Raw genomic sequence first — 19,006 nt, 5'->3', positions numbered from 1 at the left:
CCACCTAAGTCAGTCAGAATAGGGCTGTACACCACAATGTAACAAACCACATCGGTAAGTCTGTTTGAGGCGCTGATAAACGTCTCATAGCTGTTTGAGGTTTTGTACAACGCTAAACTTCCAACAGCAAATATGTTTCGGCTGAATTGTTTTTCTCTCCATTTTTGGGTGAACTGTTCCTTTAAATCAGGTATCGTGTACTCGTATTGCAACCTCTATATATTGTTTTCTTTTTTTTCTTTCTTTCTTTCTTTTTTTTTTTTTGGAGCAGTTGTTGCGTGACAGTCGTACCGCCAGGCTGATTTCATGTACTGTCCGCTGTTGGCTTGTGGGTTCGTCTTTACAAAACCACTGGAGAGAAATAAACTCTTCAGGCGGGAGGGAGGGAGGGAGGAGCGGCAGACTGGGAGAAGGAACATCTGTTATCTACCAATCTGTCCATTGCTTTTGAGTGCAGTGACACTCGAATACTGTCGCTGAATGGTGCACATATCGATTTAATTTAGTCTGGCTTGCTTCTGTAGATGCCCCATTCTTGGCTCACTGGCCTTGCCTTCCGTCCATTGTCTTTATAGGCACACAGTCCTTTATAGGCGTCGTATACTGAAACACTGCACTCAGTTCTGGTGTGTAAATTTTTTTAACGTGCTGCCGGAGCAGTCATTCTTGTCTTTATAATGAAAAAGGATCTACACCTATGTGCTCTAAGCTCTCGAGCTCCCAGGTTTGACAAACCAAACGTGCAACTACACTGTTAAATTTAACAACGAGAACAAAAACATGAAACTTAAACCTAATCCCTTCAAAAGCTCATGCTCAAAGACTAAATGGCTCTCGTCGATCTGGGGTGTCTTTGGCTATTTCAGGAAAATCTCTCCCACCCCTTTGAGTCTACAGTATCTCTGGTCTCTATCTTTGGGATATCCCAGTGGACAGAGTATTGGCTCAGAGCTTCATCTGACGTCCCTGAAAACACTTCAAACTTATCACACACTTATCACACTCTGTGGGACATTTCCTGCCAACAGAGAGGGAGTAACAGCTAACCAAAAGGACATACATGCTTAGAAATAAAGTACTGAATCGAATTTAAAGGTGCAGTCAGTGAGTGTTAAACCTAAATATTACTGAGTGTAAGATGTGGGAAAATTTTCATCTCTCAACACTTTAGTAACAGTACAATAATATGATTAGGGTACAAAATATGTATTTAATTTCACTCGCACAATCAAGTTATGCTTATTTAAAAAAATATTTTTTTTTTGCTTCTTCAGCTTAGCACTCAAGGTATAAAGCGAGTGTAGCAGTTTAGAAGCACATTTTTAATAAATAAGCAAAATACATCTGTATGTAATAATTCAAATTATACCACAGCGCTATTGATGTCTGGATTCTGATTGGTCAGAAGGTATTGATTCATTTTGACAGTAGTGCAGTACTTTCTATAGTAACAGCTCATTCACAGGGACTTGTCTGGCAGATGCTTCACATAAATGGATTAAAAAACTTGTGTAATTGTTGATAAGGTGAACTTTTCTGTAAGGAGACATGTACTGAAAATTTATGGAAGGAGTGTCCAGTCTCAGTGCTTTGTAACACTCAGAGGTAAAGCTGTTTTCCGACATGGGAAAGTCTTAGGACAGAGAAGTTTACACTTTTTGGATTCTTGGTACAATGACAAGCTTCTTTTTTTTTTTTTTTCTCAATATCTTGAAGAGAGAGAATAAAGATGACTGAATGACTGTTTATAGTTGCAATAATGTAAGTGATAACAGGAACTAATTTTTTTGTGGACATTATACAACGTTAAACGTAACTATAAATGTATAGAAAGTAAGTCTTTCTTCAATAAATAAAAAAATTGTGATCTTTGATAAATTACTATAGTATAAGAGGAATAAAACAATTGGGGACATTGTTTCATAGGAAAATAATAGACTACTGGGTGGTATAAGTAACTTCACTCACTCATCTTCATCCGCTTTATCCTTTCTCAGGGTCACGGGGAACCTGGAGCCTATCCCAGGAAGCATCGGGATAGCATTTTTCCTTACGTACAACTCGAATCAGATCTACTGATATCATCCAAATCACTTCGAACATACAATCTCTTCCTTAAAACTTTAAGCCACGCCCACTACCTGAATTTGCTGGTGTGCAGTAACACCAAAGCGGAAGAAAGAAAGTGATTTGGCTTTGAAAGTGGCTGCTACTACATTTGAGGTGAGAGTGTGATGATTGAGGTATGGAGTTTTGCCAAATTTAAGCGTCCTTTACATGTTAAAGGTAACGATTTTCATAATAATTTGAAGGAATATTTCAACGCAGTCTCTAAGCTCAATATATGCCACTTGGCTTTAGTATAAACAGTAGGGTTTGAAGTAAAGACGGTAGAGTTTGAAGAGAAGTTGTGATGCCTTTGGAGGCTGTTTTGTGGTATGTTTATGTAAAAATTGTGGTGTAATACTTGTGGAAGGCATCTGCCACCTCAGGATGTACTTTAAGATCAGATTAATGAGGCAAAGTGCCAACACCAAACTCCATCAGGAGAGCTGATATGGTATTGGAGGATCAGAGAAATATTAGTATGTTTATACATTTAGTGCATAATGCAAAAATAGAGCATTTTCTAGTCAAAGAAAATTCTCCAAGAGTTTTAAAACCATTCCTGTCCATTCACGCAGTTATTATTGTTTGCACGTGTCTGTCATTTTTTTTAACGAACTTGGTTGGCTTTAATGATCAAATTAGTAATTAAAAAAATACCATGACCCTGACCAGGATAAAGCATTTACTAAATATTATCCAATGAAAGCAATAAATGTGTCATCATATTAACGAACCTTTCTTTGTCCCATTAGCTTCATATCTGACTGGAGCATAAAAACAAACGCAACTTTTTTGGTGATGTCCTGCAGAATCCCAGTCCTGATGAACACCTCTACAGAGCAGAAGCTATTACCCAGCTAGTAAAAGGCAGCCAGATACCAAATGCTGATAAATTTGGTTTGGCCAAATGATCACTGTTATATTTTAATAGTTATTGTTCAGAGGGTTCCACCACCCTTTTTTTTCTTCTTTTCTTTTAAAAAAACTTTAATACTGATGATGGTTTAAAAGGGAGACTAGCCAAGAGCAGGTGAGTACAGAGTGCCATTCACAGAGATAACCTGTCTGCAGAGGGATTTGTGAAAGGGGAGAATATGAGAAAGCTGAAGGATTTTTCCCAGCCAGACTCTGCCACTGAATGTCTCGCAGTGTTTTTCATTGTTTGCCGCCTCACAGGAGATGGCCGAGAGAGCCTGAGAAAAAGCACCAAACAGCACTATTTAACGGAATTCAATCTGTCCCAATAGATTCAAATCGCTAACTTACATGTCTGAGTGTAGATTCTATCTGGCTAATGAGGGGTCTGAATCCTTCTCTGTTACTTCAAAGGGGATGAAATTCTACCTTTCCTGCAGTGAGAACTGTCGCCTGGTCTCTCTCTCTCTCTCTCTCTCTCTCTCTCTTTCTCTGTGTTTTACCTTGCTGAAAGCAAAAAGAGAGAGTTTTCAGGCAATAAGGGCCTATTTGTTTCCTAAATTCAATGTTGAAAGCTAAATATGAGTAAATATACAGCCTGCTTTCAAAGCCCAGCATTTATTTGACACCGAACTTGATCCAAGATTTCAATTAATTTAAATGGCAAACACAATATTTAATCGCAAATTATTACCACGCAGGCATGACCTCAGTACCCGATCTGCCGTACAAATCCGCATTTCCACATATTACTCAATAACGCAATCAATCAATTAACAGATAAACGCTGAAGGTTTTCCAGGGGGAGCCTAGCCAGGCTGGTGTGCCAATATTTTTGAGAAATATAGATAGTCCAAGGGCACACAGTGGCTTAGTGGTTAGCACGTTCGCCTCACACCTCCAGGGTTGGGGGTTCGATTCCCACCGTGACCATGTGTGTGCGGAGTTTGCATGTTTTCCCCGAGGGTACTCCGGTTTCCTCCCCCAGTCCAAAGACATGTGTGGTAGGCTGATTGGTGTGTCCATAGTGTGTGAATGTGTGTATGTGTTTGTGTGCCCTGTGATGGATTGGCACCCTGTCCAGGGTGTACCCTGCCTTGTGCCCGATGCTCCCTGGGATAGGCTCCAGGTTCCTGTGACCCTGAAAAGGATAAAGCGGTATAGAAGATGTATGGATGGATGGATAGATGGTCCATAAATCAGGGCTTGTCCAATAAACATGTGATACAGATTTTTTTATTTTGAAAATGTAATGATACAAAAACTGAAATCATTAAGCTGCTGCATAATTAGCTGCCAGTTTATCAGGTCCAGTTATCCAATTAACATATACTGAACTGTCCATCATTGGAAAGGGATCACCAAAGGAGCGAAATTATTCAAGTGGTGGTGTGTTCTCAGCACAGCTGTGACACGTATGCTTGTTGGTATGCAGTATGGTGTACAATTAAATGCTAGAGCTACATGTTTTCCATGCACTGTGAATGTTAAAGAAATACTTCAGATTTATTTATTTTTAATTTTTTTTTACATAATCCCTCTCCACTGTATCTGTAGCTCGTGTGTGATTTCCCTGTACTAGGGGGTGTAATACAATTCCACTCTCTTTATCTGGTTAGTGCTCTAAATATGTGTATCTGTATTTGGATTCGAACTAGAAGTGGCTGTGGGTTGTTTTTTTTTTGTTTTTTTTTTGTTTTTGTTTTTTTAACCCTACCACTATGCCCCCATACGTCAACTGTCATTCACAAAGTATAACAACAAATAGCACTTTGCAGAACATAACTTTATATTTACCTCCTGAACGTCTACAGATTCTCAACCAAATCATATTATATCAAAATTGTGATATTGAGGTGTTTAAAAACGTAATAACGTTCCAGCACCATGCTCACTCACTACTACGTCAGTGTCACTGTTGGGACTGAGAAACACGACCTGAGTAGTGCTATCTGCTACAGTAGGTGGTAGTCTTAAGATGGGGTCTTTTCCCACTGATGGATGTGGGAGAAGGGATCCAAATAGATTGTGCGGAGGAGTTGTTTTACAATAAACGGTAGCTGGACCTGATCAAAACAATGTCCGATATTACAGCTTGTGTATATATGCTATAAATACATCTGCGTACAGTGACAATAGCATTGACCTTTTGATCCTTTGAACCTGCTGTTACCCTCCAAACCCATTCAATACAATTCAAGGAAATAAAAACACTGGCTGCCCAATGTTGAAAAATTTATAACGTGACTGTTCATAAATGATGAATGATGCATGGACAGGATTAGTTTTGGTTTCAGGGAAAGCGAGGCCTGGATGAATAAATGATCACGGTAGATACCAGCATCTCAGTATCAGCAACGCAGCCAGCACACACTGTTATATATATCAAGCCTGATTATATATTCTGCCTGACCCCACATGTACAGGCACCCTGTATTCAATTAACCTAAATCAAATCAACGGGCAAGTAAGAATGTATTTAAGGACATCTGAACTCTATTTCAGAAAAAGAAGAACAGTGTAATTATACTGCATAATACTATAGAAATTCGATTACCCCTCTTATATACAGTGCTGCCCAGAGACACTATAAACACACTAGGGTACAGGGGTCAAAGTTCAATACTCTGTGCTCTGTATTCAGCACACAGTAGTCAGAGTTTAATACTTAGTGTTCAGTACTTTATGCTCAGTACTCAATTCAATTCAATTTTATTTGTATAGTGCTTTTTTTAAATTTTATTTACAATGGACATTGACTCAAAGCAGCTTTACAGAAACATATAAACACAGGATACAGATTTTAAATGTGTGAATTTATCCCTATTGAGCAAGCCGGTGGCGACAGTTGCAAGAAAAAACTCCCTAAGATGGTATGAGGAAGAAACCTTGAGAGGAACCAGACTCCTCATCTGGGTAACAACGGATAGTGCGAAAGTACTCAGTAATCAATATTCAGTACTCATTCGTCAGTGTTCAGTAATTGCTGATCAATACTCAGTACTCAGTAGTCATTATTCAGTACTCATTCGTCAGTGTTCAGTAATTGCTGATCAATACTCAGTACTCAGTAATCAATATTCAGTATTCATTCGTCAGTGTTCAGTAATTGCTGATCAATACTCAGTACTCAGTAATCAATATTCAGTATTCATTCGTCAGTGTTCAGTAATTGCTGATCAATACTCAGTACTCAGTAATCAATATTCAGTACTCATTCGTCAGTGTTCAGTAATTGCTGATCAATATTCAGTACTCAGTAATCAATATTCAGTACTCATTCGTCAGTGTTCAGTAATTGCTGATCAATACTCAGTACTCAGTGATCAATACTCAGTACTCATTGCTCAGCACCTCAGTGTATACTTCTCAGGCCTCACAGCTCAGTGTTCAGTGTTCATTTTTCAGAGTTTAATACTCAGTAATCAGTACTCAGAGTACTCAGTTGTCAGTAATCGGTACTCAGTGTTCAGTGCTCAGTACTCAGTGTTCAGTACTCAGTACTCAGTGTTCAGTCCTTTGTACTCAGGATTCAGTTCTCAATCCTTAGTGTTAAGTATGCAATGCTCAGTATTGAGTGTTCAGTGCTCAGTAGTCAGTGATCTGTACTCAGTGTTCAGTAACGACCTTGTCGGGAAACTAATCTCAGTCTCCCGTGAGTTTGAATAAGCCGTTAAGCTTTTTGTAGGCTGCATATGTTTGTACCTTCAGGTGGTCTGTGAGTTTTATCAGGTGTTTTGAGAGATATGCAGTGGAGGAGAGGAAGAGAGGAAATGAGGCCCAGGTGCCACTAAATGGGAAGAGACTACAGGCGATTAGGACAGAAGTTCTCCCAGACCTTTTAGGACAAGCCTGGCTTATTTCTGTCTATATCAACACATTTACTGATTCAGTGCTGGGCCTGGAAATGTTCACATGATTCATGTTAAACTTAACATAACTTATATGTAAGTAGTTATTTATCCTTGCACTTTATGTGATGTCACACGGACTGTCTGTGTTTCATTAAGATTCAGTTAGATTTACACTGATATACTCAATGGGCCTAATACACTTCACTACATGCATCTTCAACAACAGCAGTGCAGTGCATCCTTCTTGTCAAGCTGCCTCATTGCTATGTTAGCTAGCTAGCTATATTATGGGACAACGTCAGAGCAGCATGTATTGATAACAATAGCAGAAGTTAGTTAGTTAGCTAATGTCAACTTCCCCTCCATATAATGACAAAGTTTTCACTCCTCCTAATGAAACAACCTTGGGTACTTACCTTACTCACCTGGATGTGAAGTATATATATATTTCACTCATCAGCCACTTAATTAGAAATACCATACTAGTATGGATTCATGCTGTTGATGCCAAATTCTGATGCTACCATCTGCACGGCACAGCAGAAATCAAGATTCATCAGACAAGGGTATGTATTGAACAAGTGAACATGTGCCCACTTTACCTTAGATTCCTGTTCTTGACTGACAGGAGTGGAACCCGAGGTGGTCTTCTGCTGTTGTAGCCCATCCACCTCAAGGTTGTAGCCCATGCATTTTAAATGTCCACTGGGTGTCTGGCTCAGGATTTGAATAAAGTTATGTTCTTCAACTTACTATTTGTTACTTATAGTTGATGAATAACTTTCTAGGCAATAGTAGCAGGGTTGGCATTAAAAAAATAAACAAAACTACAACAACAACAACAACAACAAAAACACCTTCCAGTACAGACCACATTGATTTCCAGCGGACGGAAAGCTTACCGTAACTCCAATAACCACTCTGTACAATTGTGATAAGCAGAAAAGGATCTCAGAATGCAAAACTCCAAAGCTTGAGGCAGATGGGGACAATAGCACAAGACCATGTAGGGTTCCACTTCTGTCAGCCAAGAACAGAAAGCTGAGAAGAAAAAACCTGCATTTGTGACATAGATTACAGCAGAGCACAGTGAAATTTTTTTTATTTGCATATCCCTGCTTGCTAGGAAGTTGGTGTCAGGGCAGAGGGTCAGCCATGATATGGTGCCCCTGGAGCAGAGAGGGTTGCTCAAGAGCCCAGCTTGGCGTGGCTGAAGCTTGAAGCCCAATCTCCTGATCAGTAACCCAAAGCCTTAACCATTGAGCCACGACTGCACACAAACTGACAGGCAACTGACAGAGGCAGCAGTGAACACAGACTCACCAAAACTGGACCACTGATGAATGGAAAAACATAGCCTGTTCTGATGAATCTTGATTTCTACTGAGGCACACAGATGACAGGGTCAGAATTTGTGTCAACAGTCCAGGCTGGTGGAGGTGGTGTAATGGTGTGGGGAATGCTTTCTTGGCACACTTTGGGCCTGTTAATACCAATCAATCATTGCTTGAATGCCACAGCCGACAGTATTTGCAAAAAACCTGCAGAAATTGTGTGATGCTCTCATGTCAACACAGACCAGAATCTCAAAGGAATGTTTCCACTATCTTGTGGAATTGTGGCTGTTTTGGGAACAAAAGGAGGCCCTAACCAGTATTAGTATAGCATTCCTAATAAAGTGTTTCGTGAGTGTAGATTTTCAGTCATTGTTGAAGCACCCCTAAAGTTCTTACAGCACTCGTCTCCATTTCTCTCATCCATGACAACATTCTTCACACGTCTGTTCTTTGCATTCTTGACACTAAGAAGCATTGTTAGCGGAGGCTATCGCATCCATTCTTAAACCTCGCATGCATACTTTGGGTCATTAGTGACCCATGACCTCTTTTCCTCCCCTGAAATTGTCTTTTTTTCCCCTCTCTCGAGTATTGTTAGTCAATAACATTGTCAAGTTATCAATGCTGGAAAATTGCAAAATAGTTAATAGTTTTCTTTGACAAATGTTTGACAAAATAACATGGATATTAGCTCAGTATGCGTTTAATACAGTCTAGTAAATGACAAACGATCTGTCTAAAAGTAATTATCAGCCACATTCAGTTATTTGTAGCAAAAAAAAAATTCTAATTCTAATTTTTTTATTTAAATGTCAATAAAACATTTTAAAATGTTTACCTCATTATTAATTTTTGTAGAAGGATTAGTCTTGGGTATAAGGATTTAGCTTGAGTATAAACAAACAAACAAACAAACAAACAAACAAATAAAGCCCTAAAGAGCTATTTCATCCTACATTCATAGAGTTGTATTTGGGTTTTGATCTAATTAAAAAAAATCATAATGAAATAAATTTTGTGAGCATGTTCCGAATGCCGTCTAACTTCCACCCCATCTTTTGTCCTTTTTTTCTGTAAACCAAATTATACAACAGTTAGTTCCAGTCCACTAATTTTATTGGACAAGTGGCATTCCAAGTGTGCTGATATTTAGTATAACACCACTGGTATGTTTCACTGTTTGTATCACTCTGCTTGTCTGTGCACACTACATTTAAACCATTTCTACATTCAATATGAGTTGTCAGTCAGTCTGTATTGCATGGCAACACACAACTCTTCATCCAGCTGTGGCTTCTTTGGGGACTATTTTGCATTCACGGTGCAAAAATAAACAAAATATTTGGTCATATTGTGTCTGAAATGTCAGTGACTTGATATTATTTTATGTCTATAGAACTGTTGTGTAAAAGCAATGTCACACTCGCAATCATGCTGTTGTACTGAATATCAGCACAGCTGTTATTACCTGTGGCTGAATCACATCTGTGCTGATATATAGTACAACAGCACTCAGTTCAGCATTACTGCTTAATTATTCTGTTATAGTCAGTGGGGTTGAACGAACACCTGATGCAATTTGCAATTTGATTATTTTGTAAAAGATCTTTTTAAAAATAAAATAACAATGTACACCGATCATCCTGTTCAAAAGTTTACACCCCCCTGGCTCTTAATGTATCGTGTCGCCTTCTTGAGCATCAGTGAATGTTTGCACCTTTCGTAATAGCTGTGTACGAGTCCTTCAGTTGTCCTCTGTGTGAAAAGATGGATTTCGACATCATAGAGCCGCTATTGGAAAGATGTCAAATATGCAGAAGAAAAGCAACGAAAAGCAAAGAATGTGCAGGACCTGGAGGATGTTTCTGAAGAACAGTGGGCAGTTTAACTGCTCAGGACAAATAAAGGATTCATGAACAACTCTCACAAAACATAAAAACAGTCGTTGATCATCCAGGTAACAACACACAGTATTAAGGATCAAGCGTATGTTAACGTTTGAACTGGTTCGTTTGTATAAATTCAGTTATTATTATATACTCTTGTTGACTATACAGTGTGTAAACATCTGTTATGAGAAATAGCTTATTTGAGGGCAGTACTAAATGAAAAACATGCTCCCTTTTTCATTTTTATGATCCCTCTTATTTTTTAAATTAAATTATTAACATTTTGCAGATTCTGGAAGGCGTATGTAAACTTTTGACCTCCACTGTATGTTCGATACTACATAGAAAATATTATTACAGTCTTACACAATGACCTGTGCTTGGCACGGACCTGTTTATATAGAAAGCCCTCACTAATAGGATCCCCATCAGAGGTGCACACAAAGTGAACCACTTGATTCTTGGTGTAATGGTGAGCTGTAATAGCCCCGGGTCTGGTGTATGCCGTCACCTTCATTGCTGTGGCTAACGTCTGCCTAGGTGCATACCAGCCTGCACTAGGTGAGGTGTCGGGTTCCCATTCATGAACATCAAATACTCAACAAACAAGGCCGAGGGTCAGGAAAGGTCTTTGTACTCTGGCTCTCAGACACGTATCCGGTTTCGTATCTATATTATCCTTGTAAAACACATCGTTCGCCACTTATAAATGTTCTTTCAGTGATTAGCTTTTATCGCTAACAGAATTTGGATTTAAAGACGAAACATTAACTTTTTTTTTTTTTTTCCATCATGCTGACCTGTTCAACTTATGTCTCATAATGACATGAGACAGGGGAGAGTTGAAAGGGTTGCACAGAGATCAGAGCGTGCAAAGGCTAACAAAAGCAGTTCAAGGCTCTGATGTGGTAAAAACATCTCTACAGCCAGACAATGAGTCCTCCATTCATAACCAAGCCCTAGTCTGTCTCTCTGTCTGTCTCTCTGTCTCTCTGTCTGTCTGTCTGTCTATTGTCCAGTGGGGATATGAATGAGTATGTGATATTTTTTTCGCCTCCAGGAACCGAGAATCCAGAAATGTTTTGCAAAGGATGAAGGGTTTGTAGCGCCATCACACCAGCTCACATTCGCTTTTGAAAGAATGAATATGAAGATGCCAAAAGTGCTTGGACCCCTCTGCACCACCACACCACCCATCTAACACACTGACCTCACCCTGACCTCAATATAAAACAATCAAAATTTTCCATATCTGTAATACACGGTGGTGAATGTATGTAGAGTTTGCACCACCCTTTGTTGTTCTTTACTGGATGAATAAAGATATCTCTATTTTACAGTGGATCATTTCAGCATGTTTTCTTATTGAATCTATATGTCATATTTCGATGTCTTCAGATGCTTGATAACTTCTCTAACCACCGTGCAGTTGTTGTTGGTTTTACTATTTTGAACAGTGGGCAAACTTTTCCACTCAACCTTATATGCAAATGACAGTCAATGACAAGACTTTATTGTTAAACTTCGCATTAGGTCTCAATACAATGTTGAACTATGATAACAATAACAGGACAAACACTACTCTACACACTCAAGAACTGTTTTAGATGCTACATGAATGCAATTTACACAACAGCGTGATATTCAGCATCACCCTTTCACATGAAATAAAATACTGCAAGCCCATTGTTTCTGAACATCTTTTGCAAAAAGCCAGTGTTGTCTGCACATAACATGCACATATTTATCTACATTAGCACAGTGAAGTAATTAAGTACAGTTTTATATTTAATGAGAAATATGCCTCATATATCAAATCTCGTGTCATTTCCTAGAATATGACGAGTAAATAAAGAACAAATACTCCATATGGAGAGAAATAGCCTTTGATGGTCATACGTATGCCATATGTCACATGTCAGCAGTATGCACAAACAGAAGGGAGCTGGAATTGTGGGGACAATTTCATGCACGTCTTACTGGATCTGAAGGAAGCTTATTAAGCACTATAAACAAAAAAGCTTAATGAATATATTTTTGGGGAAAAGCAGAAAAATGACATTTTCTGACAGTTTCATTTACAAAATATAGTCGCTAAATTGCTAAGTAAACTAAAAGTCATTTTAAAAATCTAAATTGCCTAAAAATTGTGATTTGACCTCTATATTAAATACACTACACGGTATGGTCAAAAGCTTATGGACGCCTAACAATAACACTCATATATGCTTTTAAACATCCCATTCCAGATTTAGAACCCCTTTGTTGTTATAATAAGCTCTACTCTTCTGGGAAGGCTTTCCACTAGATTTTGGACTACGGCTGTGGGGATCATTAGTGAGGTTGGGCAGTGATGTTGGGAGGCCTGGGGTGCAGTCAAAGTTCCAGTTCATCACAAAGGTGTTCAGTGGGGTTAAGGTCAGGGCTCTGTGCTGGTCACATGAATTCTTCCACTCCAGCTTTGGCAAAGCCAAAGTTTACTTATTGTATAATTAATATATACACATACAGCTCTGGAAAAAAATTAAGAGACCACTGCAAAATTTTCTTAAATCAGCATGTCTGCATGTATGGCAGCCACTCCATTCCAGGGTCCTTTGAATTCCTCCAAAGGCACACCTCATTCTACTTAATGAGGTACTGATTAGTTGATCACCTGAACCAAATCTTATTTAATGAGCGAAACTATTTTTTTTAAAAAAAGACTGCTGTGGTCATCACTATCCTCTTGCAATAAGACCAGCTGGATGGCAAAGAAAGTGCTAAAAATACCTCAAAAGTAATTGGAATTAAAAAAAAACAAAGAAAACAAAAAAACTATTGACAATGCCAAAAGAGTTTTGAGTGAGGAAAAGAAGGGTTCAATTCTGGCTTTACTGGCATAGGGATACAGTGAGCATCGGGTTGCTTCCATACTTAAAATTTCAAAGACTGAAGTTGATAAGAACAAGGTCAAGCAGCAGACATTGGGGACAACAAAGTTACAGACAGGCAGAGGACGAAAACGACTCTCCACTGACCGGGATGTCTGCCAACTCATTCGAATGTCACTCAACACCTGTAGGATGACATCAAGTGACCTACTAAAAGAATGGCAAGCCATGAAAAGCTAGAAAAAAGCCCTTCATCAATGAGAAGCAAAGAAGAGCCATGCTGAGGTTTGCAAAAGACCATAAGGATTGGACCGTAGAAGACTGGAATATGGTCATCTTCTCTGATGAGTCCAATTTTCAGCTTTTCCCAACACCTGGTCATCTAATGGTTAGATGGAGACCTGGAGAGGCCTACAAGCCACAGTGTCTCGCACCCACTGTAACATTTGGTGGAGGATCGGTGATGATCTGGGGGTGCTTCAGCAAGGCTGGAATCAGGCAGATTTGTCTTTGTGGAGGACGCACGAATCAAGCAAATATAAGGTTGTCCTGGAATAAAACTTGCTTCATTCTGCTCTGACAATGTTCCCCAACTCTGAGGATTGGTTTTTCCAGCAGGACAATGCTCCATGCCACACAGCCAGGTCAATCAAGTTGTGGATGGAGGACCAGATCAAGACCCTGTCACAGCCAGCCCAATCTCCAGAACTGAACCCTGTTGAAAACCTCTGGAATGTGATCAAGAGGAAGATGGATGGTCACAAGCCATCAAACAAAGCAGAGGTGCTTGAATTTTTGTGTTTGTGCCAGGGGTACACAACATCAACGTGAAAGACTGGTGGAGAGCATGCCGAGACGCATGAAAGCTGTGATTGAAAATCAGGGTTATTCCACCAAATATTGATTTCTGAACTATTCCTAAGTTAAAACATTAGTATTGTGTTGTTTAAATTGTTTCTACAACAAAACCCCAAGATGGAGCCTGAATTGTTCCCCAACTCAGGTTACATAACAGAATTCAACAGTGCTGTGGTATGAATAAATTTATTTCCAGTATTTTAAAAGACAGTATATATTAGCATCCTTGTCTGAACACTATGTCTGAATGCTATGTTAGCTAGCTACAGATAACTAATGGGCATATCATGTCTGGGTCTAGGAGTCTATCAGTTTGCAGTTTGCGTCTCCTTTCACGGTGTTGCATGAACAACAGTTTCTCAGAAGAAACAGAACATGTCAACATTCACCTACATGTTTACAAATAAATTAGAGGAGAAAATTGGGCAGAAATCTGTAAAAAATAAAAGACATTAAAGCATCTTTCTGCTTCAAAAAAATTAAAACTGACAGTATAAGGCACCATTATTGTCCCTGTAATTGGTGTAAAGGCACTTTTTAGTGGATTTCTTTGGAAGAGGAAGCTTCTTTCATCGTCTATTACTCTCTGGAGTTAAAATAAGTACTTAGGATTTGTTTTCTGGTTCTGAAATGCTAAACTATAAAGCTGTTTTTTTAAAAATTGTTAAGTGAGCGTCTGATGAAAATCGAGAGGTAGTGTGTTCCAGATTTTCGGAGCATGAAAACAAAAGGCCGCTTCACCAATTTTTCATGTGTTTTAGCCTTAGGATGTTGAGAAAGACAAGCATTGATCTTCAAATCTGGAACATGGGTCTGTAAGACCACATGAATGCGAGACTTTGGTTACAGTAAAAGTGCCTCTGATCTGCCGTTACAGATAAATGAACGGATCAGAGCCACAACCCGGATCAGAATTTTAGTGAGGTCCACATTGCAGAAATGTGTCACAGTTACTATATCACAATGATGAATGTGTATTACATGAAGCTGACTCTAGTTAGACTGTTTAATTTGATTTGAATTGAATTGAATTTTATTCGCTTTAAGTCCAATATTTTGGGTTATAAGACAGCTTAATTTACCTGTCACAGTGTCACAGTGAGCTGACTTCATATTTAAAAAAAAACAAAACAAAACAGTAATGAGATCTTATCATCATCTATTTTGTCAAGTTAGTGTAAATTAGAGAACTGAGAAATTCCTTGTTTTGAATATTTCAATTTTCAATGTAAATTTAATGTAAAATAAAATTATATATTTACATAAAAATGGATATTTTTCATTGAGCAAGCTTATACATAACAAATAATCTATTCTAGGAAAGACTTTAGGTGCGGTATTTAATAAGAATATTGGCATATAACCTTTACCAGTGGCTACGTTTTTGCAAAAACAGATGAGTGCCATGGGGCAGAAATCAGACATAGAAAAAAGTCAGAATGGGAAGAAATCCACAAATAAACCCCATAAGGTATGCTTATGAAACCCTCGGAATTTCAGCATAAAACATTTTAGATCACGTGCAAGAATGAATCAATGTAATGAACTTGGAGCTTTTCATGTCATACCCATATTCACATGCCAATGCATTGTGTGTTAGAGTGATTGCCTTTTCTGTGAAGCGCTCTCTATTCTTGGAGGAAAAAACAACATTCTAAGTGGTGATAGTTGGTGATAGGGGGTGCTGCGTTGTCTCAGATCAACAGGGCTGTACCTCATCCTGACAGGTCTTGCACTCCTCAAGCACCCTCCCTCTGTCTCATCACTCCCCCGTGCCGATCCGCTCCGCCTGGTACAGTCCTAGAGGCCCCCTTTTCCCCTTGAAACAAAGCATGGCCATATCCATGCCTTATTCATGATACCATGTTACCTGTTCAGACAGCTGTGAACAGCATTGGCAGGCTGACAGGCTCCTCAGAGCGGCGAAGGGAAACCAACGCTATCTGGCTGTCCATCCCTCACACACACTTCACTTTCTCCCACACATACACACGTCTCCTCCATATGTAACTTCAGCTGCTTTAAAATGCATTGGCTTTATGATCTCTCTGACCTGTGGTCAGGTTGTATATACAGTAAAAAAAATGACATACTTTCTGCAATCAACAAATCAAACAAAAGCAACTGAAATAGATCAACACAATAAATACTTCAAGTGGTTTCTCCAAAGTCAACGGAAAATGCAACTTATAATGACTTTTCCAGTTTCAAAATTATTCAACCCCCTGAATAGAATCCCTCACAACAGCACAAATATGCAAAACAGGTGTTGTCTCAAGCATACCTGGTGCAGCTAATCAAGGACTTCATTAGTTGCAACAGGTGTGCTTGAGCTGGAACAGATGAAATACCTGAACTGGCTAGAGGCAGAAAAAGGAAGCTATCTACGGCTGCAAGCAGATTTCTGAGAAGGCAGGTTGTGAAAAACCCACAAGTGACTGCAAAAGACCTGCAGCAAGACCTGGTGGCAATAGACACTGAGGTTTCAGTGAGCACAGTATGGCACATACTAAACGCAGAAGGTTTCCATGCCAGAACTCCAAGACGTGCACCATTATTGACCCAAAAGCACAAGAAAAGTCGGCTCAAACTCATGTAAATAAGCCACAGAAGTTCTGGGATTCTGTTCTGTGGAGCGATGAAACAAAACTGGAACTTTTCGGCACCATGGATCAGCGGTATGTCTGGAAGAAGAAGAATAAAGAAAGAACACTCTGTCCACAGTCAAGCATGGTGGTGGCGCGGTGATGCTCTGGGGCTGCTTTGCATCCTCTGGCACTGGAAACCTGCAGCGTGTGGAAGGCAAGATGGATTCATTGAAGTATCAGGAAATCTTAGAACAAAACGTCATGCCATCTGTGAGGAAGCTGAAATTTGGGAATCAATGGAGCTTCCAACAAGACAATGATCCAAAGCATACCTCAAATTCCATCAAAGCTTGGTTGCAGAAGAAGTCCTGGAAGATTCTACAGGGCCATCACAGTCACCTGACTTGAACCCCATAGAAAATCTCTGGTGGGATGTGAAGAAGACGGTTGGAGCACGAAAACACAAGAATATTACTGAACTGGAGCACATTGCTCATGAGGAATCGGCTCATAATTCCTCAGGAACGCTGCCCGAAGCTATGCGTCTCGTTTGCAGCAGGTCATAACAGCATAAGGGTGCTCTACTAAATACTAAAGATGCTTGCCATGAAGGGGTTGGATAATTTTGAAACTGGAGAAGTCATTATAAGTTGCATTTTCAGTTAAATTTGGGGAAACCACTTGAAGCATTTGTTGTGTTGAATTATTTCCATTGATTTTGTTTGATTTGTTGATTGCAAACAGCTGAAAGTCTGTAAATTTTGACAATAAACCATAAATGATTTGCAACGGGGGTTGAATCATTTTGAATGCAACTGTAAATCCAGCAGATCCTCTGGTGGAGTCGTGACCACACAGTTGCTCCAGACTGCTCCGTTCAACTTCCACTGTTTATTATGCGGAATCTTTTTTGTCAGAAACGAAATGTTCAATTCACAGTTACCATTCCCCTGTCTTTATTTACATGTATTTCATTAGGGCTGCACAACAAATGCTAAAAATGTTAATCCCGACTTGAAAACGCTTCAACAAAAAGGGACATAACATGAATGACATCACTGTTTGCATCAGTCGTTGAACTCATCTACACTCTCAGCAAATTGGAGCCTCATGGAATGAATGTTAGGTTTGGAGAACAGCTATTACATCAACCATTTCCAATATTAACTGGTTTGAGCACCTAAATCTTCAGAAGCACTTTGCTCGCACAACTGATTAATGACATTCATCTAAAATGTCATTTTTCTTGGGAAAATATGCATATAGTATATAGACAATGTCACAAGGCAGCTTTACAGAAATAGGGAGGTAGATTTAGATTCCTACATCAAGCCAAATACAACAACATGAGGAAGAAATCCTGAGATCAACCAAACTCAAAAGGAAACCATAACAGTATATAGTCATAAAGCAAGCATGACAACCCTGCCCCCTGCCTAAGTAGTCATAACTAATATACTTTCTTCATCCAAACAGTATGCCTAGGCCAGATGTTCTTCTGTGGTTCTATGTTGTGGTGTGGTTTGTGGAGCTGGTTGAACATGTTGTTATACCACAAACCAGTCTGATTTCATCAGACCAGGGTTATGGTGGGGTGACTAGAGTGAGCTGTTCCATTATACACAGCACTGAGAATATCTTTCACAATTCTGTGGTGACTTAGAAACTTTTTGAGCAAGAGGGGCTGTCCAAAATCTTTTGATCAGCAATGTATGTATATACTTTGTATATTAGGGGTGTAACATAATGCCACTATTTGTATCTGTATGTTTAGTGCTCTAAATATGTGTATCTGTATGTGAACTCTGATTTAAACCAGAAGTGGGTGTGGCCTCAACAGGAAGTTGTACTTGGTTGCATTTCCCAAAGTATAAACAAAGTAGTGGCCTCAAAAGGTTCTTTAGGTGCAGGCTCTTTATTAGTACCTAAAATAATGAAGACTAAAGCAGGGGGCAGATGCCTGACCCAGAAAAGGATGGGTTCCCTATTGAGTCTGGTTCCTCTCAAGGTTTCTTCCTCATGTCTGCTCGTAAGGGATCTAAATCAAAATCCATATCTGGATTTCTGTCAAGCTACTTTGTGATAATGTTCATTGTCAAAAGTACTATATAAATACAATATAATTGAACTGAATTGCACAGCGACTCATGTTTGTGTTAAGGGACATGGTCTTTCTTCATCCTGTGTGATCCCAGTCCTGATGTCTCAGTCAGATGCCTGTGAACATTTCTGGCAATCTTTAAAAAATAAAAAAATAAAAAACTAATAGTTTGCCTCATGAGTGTGCCTCAACAAATTATGTATCTAACAAATGATCTGTTCATTCTCAATAATGTATTTGTATTTGGTTACATCACAAGTATATATAAATAAATAGACAGATAGACTTAGTTGTCTAAGACTAACTCTCACCCCCACCAAAGACCATAAAAGACATCTAGCATTATCTATGGCTGCCAACACTGCGGTCACCATGAAATTGTGAGGAGACTATCTGATGCTTGGCACTGCGAGGGAGTGAATTATACTAAAAAGGTTTATGAGAGTCAGTGGGATCAGTTTTCCATGAGAGAAATTAGGTGC

The sequence above is a fragment of the Ictalurus furcatus genome, chromosome 18 (genome assembly GCF_023375685.1).
Source record: "Ictalurus furcatus strain D&B chromosome 18, Billie_1.0, whole genome shotgun sequence".
Taxonomy (NCBI): domain Eukaryota; kingdom Metazoa; phylum Chordata; class Actinopteri; order Siluriformes; family Ictaluridae; genus Ictalurus; species Ictalurus furcatus.
This window is presented reverse-complemented; position numbering follows the sequence as displayed.